Here is a 5,540-nt window from a genome sequence, read left to right on the forward strand (position 1 = left end):
CCTGATGCTTCCTCAATCGACCTTAAGAGTGCCTGGCACATCATTCTTCAGTAATTGTAAGCTGCCTCCATTCTCCTCTGCTCATTCACAAAACAGCTCAGGCTTCTTTTTTGAAACTCTGCTGTCCTCAGAGTGGCCATCAACGCTAATTATTATCCCTCAGTTGGCCTGGCCAGAAACACTGAAGCAAATGGTCCAGCTCTGGGGGTCCACTCCTCCTCTGCTTTCCTCACTCAAAGACCAGTGAGTGACCTGCTACCCCCGAGGCAGCTTGCTATTCCATGCAAATGATACCCAAACACGCATTTCATCAAGGTGCTTCTTGAAATGCATGTTTGCAAATAAAAATCATTTGCACTTCCATTCAGCATTTGGAGTATCAGCCTGCCAGCATGGAAAGTCAAGGTGATGCTTATTGTCCTGTGACTGCTGCATTTATTGCAGTAATTTCAGATATTGTCAGCAGGGTGTGCCTAAATGGTCGGGTGTCTGCTTCTTAATTGGTTTAAGGCCCTTGCTCGCCCCATGTCCATTCTCATTAATCAGTAACGGGAGATAGCTGTCTACGAGGGATTTTTTATGGTGTTTTAATGTCATTTTATTTTTCTAAAATGTTAGTTGGACAACCAAGGAGATTTTCCCTCAAAATCCTTGGAGGTGGTTTTGAGCTGAAATAAACCACCATCACGGCTGGCTGAGCACTAAATGAAAAATAGCATTCTATGTCAAATTAATATTTTAGAGAAGAAAATGTGCAAACCCACACTGGCATGTCTGCCACCATGATCTCAAGCTTTAGCCACAAAGCCACAGAGACAACCGAAAGGGCAGAGGCACTTGTGGCCATCGGTTAGGAGGCTGGATGGAATTCAAGAGAGGCAGATAGGGAGTAATGGTGAACCGGTCTCTATTTATCAACCATGGCAGACTAGAGGGGCAAGAGAAGGCAGAAGTGATGACGTTTTTCAATGGATTCGTTTTGTGAAAGGACTACTGGGTGAAAAGTAGTGGATCCAGACTTATTAGAAACCATGGCTAAAGCCTTAAGAAAAAAAAAGTGGAAGAATGATGATGAGAGATAAGGCAACTTGACAAAAGGAGGTTACAAAACTGAATGTACAGTATTGTCCAGTGTTTGAAACTATGTGAGAGTGAGTGTCAGAGTTCTTAAGCCTGATTTTGTAAATTTTTAAAGTACAGATCCATTGCCCCTACCGCTAGAGGTTCTAATTTATTACATCTGGTTTGGGGCCCAGATGTCCGTATTTCTAAAAGCTTCCCAAATTGTTCCGATGCACTGTGAGCATGGGGAACCATTGGTATGTAGAGAGAGAAAAAAAGACCAGAGAGAGCTTTATGGGTATTTCTGATTTAACTTTTCCCCTGTGGCTTTTCTATATTTTTACATATTATTCTATGAACACGCATTACATCTAGCATCTGAAAAGGTTATTACTAAAATTATAACTGAATTTATTAGGAAAAAATGTCCCAGCAATAACAGTAATAAAAATTATTAGAAGTGCTTCCTAACAGCCAGACACAGTTTGATTAATGCTGTCAGTTAGTCCCTACAGTAACCCTGTGACGTAAGCACTAGTATTTCAGCCATTTTGCAGATGAGGAAAGCACAGGTACAAAAGGTTCCAGCTCAGGCAATAGAGTGAAGACACAGGGGCTGTTATTTGAGAGCCTGAGGCTTACCCACACATGCTCCTTTGCTCCAGTGGAAAGGATGAGGAAGGCACTTTGAGTTGGAAGAAGTTCTATGTTGTCCAAATGCCGTCAGGGCACCAAGGACTGCCCCCTCCCCCCCACTTCAATTACATGCCCTCTGGGTCTTGGGCCTCACCTGTGCCTGCTTTGAGCTTCCCAGGGGTCATAGGAAATTTTTTGTCTGCATTTCAATCAGTAAGCTATTCTTTCCTGAGGCTTCGAAGAGTTTGCTGCTCTCCTGAAAAGAGAATTCTGTCTCCACGTAAGCTAGAAAGAGGGAAAAAGAAAAAAGAAATTGAAAGCCACAGAATACTGGCCGGCTGTTAAGACATGTCATAGGAATCCTTTTTAAAAGTCCTTAATTAAAGGACTTTAATTAAAATCCTTTTTAAAAGTCTTAATTTTTTTTATTCAAGTAGAGAATGAAGGTCTATGAAGTGCCCCAGGTCATTAATTATACATGAGGATATGGATGTGAAATTCTATGGAGTTTTCCCCTGGAGAGGGTACAGAGTGTTCATCAGATTATTTCCCTATTTCACAGACGGTGGCACCCAGTCGTTAAGGGACTTTCTGAAAGAGAAAAGAAGTTGACTCTCCAACCAGAACCAAAGGTCTTTGCTAGTCCAAAAGTGGTTTGTGGATTTTAAAGATTTTAAAAATTCAACAGGTGTTTAAATTCATTCTCTTTCATGATGAGGTTGCCAGATAAAATGCAGCATGCCCAGTTAGATTTGGATTTCAGATAAAAAATAATTTTTTTTTGGTAAAAGATGTCCTAATATGTTACATGGAACATAGTTATACCAAAAAATTATTCATTGTTTATCTGAAATTCGCAGTTAACTGGGAGTCCTGTATATTTATTTGCTAAACAGGGCACTCTTATTTCATGGGAAACATGATTTTATTTCCTCCTTGGTGACTGTTTTTCCTTCTCAGTGTCACCAGCTCAGTGATTTGAAGAAGTATAACCCAGAAAATTAATCCCAGACCACAGGGCCAACTCCTTTGGAAGTCAATAAGTATTACATATTCTAAATGCACACATGTGTGCACAACCTACACGCAGGCATTCACATATACTCACACACCTTCAAACACAAGCTCATGCACCCATTTTGACATATACGTATGAGAATCTTACATGTATACAGGGTACAAATACACTTCAGTTTCTTCTTACGTTCTAAAATGCAAATTCCTCACTCTCTGTGCAGACTTTCATGGCTATCCAAAAACATAATTTTCCTTTTTGGTCAGTTCTTGTCTATTCAAGAAGAAAGTCATATCTCCGGCTTACTTTGTATGCGCAGCTACACTGACCCTGCTTCCCACAGAGAAGGTTGGCAATAAGACCTTATCTTTCGTGTTTCAGAACATTTGAATTTTTCTTTTCTTGTCATTCTATTAAACCGCCTCTTTCAGTATAAAGGGGATAACAGTTGTCTTAGGAACAGATAATGAATGCAATTTAATAACAAAGAAAAATACAAAACTGAGAATTAAAAACTTGAGCCATAAAATAAAAATATTTACTTATTTATTGTTTCTAAAGTGACAGAGGGGAAAAATTTCAAAGTATTTTCAAGAAGCAGTATAAAAATAATAATAATAGAAAAGAAGCAGTATAGCATAGTGGTTAAATAAATCATTCCTAGAGCCAGGCTACTTGAATTACTAGCTGTCTAAGTTACTTAATCTTGTCTATAAAGTGGAAATAATAATAGTATTTGCCTTATGGAGTTGCTGTGATGATTAACTAAACATAAATGTATAAAATACATGTATAAAATAGTGCCTAGTATATAGTATTTACTAGTATAATTACTTCTTATTTTCTTTACATATATCATCTCATTCAATTGCCAAAATAAGCCTGTGGGAAATGTGGACATGAGAAACTGAGGCTCAGAGAGGTTAGGAGACTTGCTCAAAGTCACACAGAGAGCATGCAGCAAAACCAAGATCGAAGCACTACTAATCTTAGTATAAAGTCACTGTTCTCTTGATCACCCAATGTTAAGGTGATAATAGGTGGAAAGTACACAGGTAACAAGATGATAGCTCTTCAGGGAGGGGTCAGAATTCCCTTTGTGGTCATTGTTCCTGTGGAGTAGAGGTGGGAGGGTGTCAGGAGAGGTTTGGACTGGTGCACTTGGCAGAGAGGACAGTATCCTTTGTTTAGCTGCATACCTCAGAGTGATGTGACTTAGAGCACATCATTTCTATGCTCAAACTACTTGTCTCAGAGGAAAGTCAAAGTCTAAACATTTGCCAACCAGATTAGGACCTTACTGTCCTGGGACCTCTCCAAGCAAATCCTAAGGAGATAGTAAGTCCTGATCCTGGACTCTGCCTGTCTCTCCATCATTACAATATAAGGCAGGACTGATCCATCAGCATTGGGTGTGTTCTAGCAGCAGTTTAGCATAGCGGTTAAATGAATCATTTAACTAGTCTACCCTTGACTCTTTTCTCTATTTACATGCTTGCCTAGATCATTTCATTCAGTCCCTTTAACACATCTATAGGCTGATGACACACATATGTGGCCCTAGCCCAGACCTCTCCCCTGAACTAAGACTCGCAACCGCCTACTCAGCATCTCTCCCTAGATATCTAATGAATACCTCAGACTTAACAAGTCCAGAGCAAGATTTTACCCAAACACTGGCTCTGCCTCCAGTGCCCCTTGGCTTAGTATACAACAGCTCCACTCTCTTGGTTGTGCAGACCTAAAGACTTGCAGTTGCCCTTCGTGCCTCTCTTTCTTGTGCCTCTGATATGCAATCCATCAGCTCATCCCATTCTACTTTCAAAATACATCTAGAATTGTATCACCTCCCATCATCTCCATCCTTACCATCATGCTCCATGCAATCCTGTCTTCACCTTGACTATTGCAGCAGACTCCCAGCAGGTCTCCCTGCTTCTACCCTTGCCTTCTGCCATGGTGTGCTCATCACACGGCAGTGAGAGCACATCACTCCTCTGCTCGAACTCCAAACCCTCTCATCTCAGAGGAAAGTCAGAGTCCTTACAATATCCTGACAACTCGGCTATGATCTATAGCCCTCTCTCAGCTCTCTCGGACCTCACCTCCCACCACTATGCCCAGTTCCAGCCGTTCCAGCCACTACACCTCCATACAGGTCTTTGCGTATGCTGAGCAGACTCCCACATCAGTCCCACTTTGGACTTGCTCTTCTCTCTACTAGACATATTTCACCACAATGCCCTGTGACTCACTCCTTAATGTCCTTTATGTCTCCATATTGCTCAATCTCACACTCTCAGAGAGTAAGTAGTACCCTGTCTACCTGCATAAAACAGCAACATATCACTCTCATCAGGGCACTCCCTCTCCCTTATTTTTTTCACAGCATTTATCACTTATCACCACCTTATGTGATCTATTCATCTATCTGTTTACTGTCTCCATGCCCTAGGAGGGAACATGAATATGTTTAGAGACTGTCTGTTCTTCCATTGACTGATCTTTCTATATCTTCAGTGCCTAGAAGAATATATACACACAGTAGGTGCACGATAAATATTTGGTGAATGAATGAATGGAAAAAGTCTTCTGGACATTCTCATGCCAAAAGAACAGAACACCTCTGCCGACTGCTTCAGCTTCTCTAACCTAAACTCAGGCTTTAAGAAGATACTCCATTCTGTACTCCTTTCCATCTTAAGATTCAAAACTTCAGGCTGATCCTAACAAATCTTTTCTGACTGGCTTGCTTTTGTGTTTTGTATTTCTGCTTGGTTTGGTTTGGCAGAAGAGGCTCGTGGCAAAGCCATGTGCAACTCTCCCT

This window comes from Pteropus vampyrus, unplaced genomic scaffold (genome assembly GCF_000151845.1).
Source record: "Pteropus vampyrus isolate Shadow unplaced genomic scaffold, Pvam_2.0 Scaffold70, whole genome shotgun sequence".
NCBI lineage: Eukaryota > Metazoa > Chordata > Mammalia > Chiroptera > Pteropodidae > Pteropus > Pteropus vampyrus.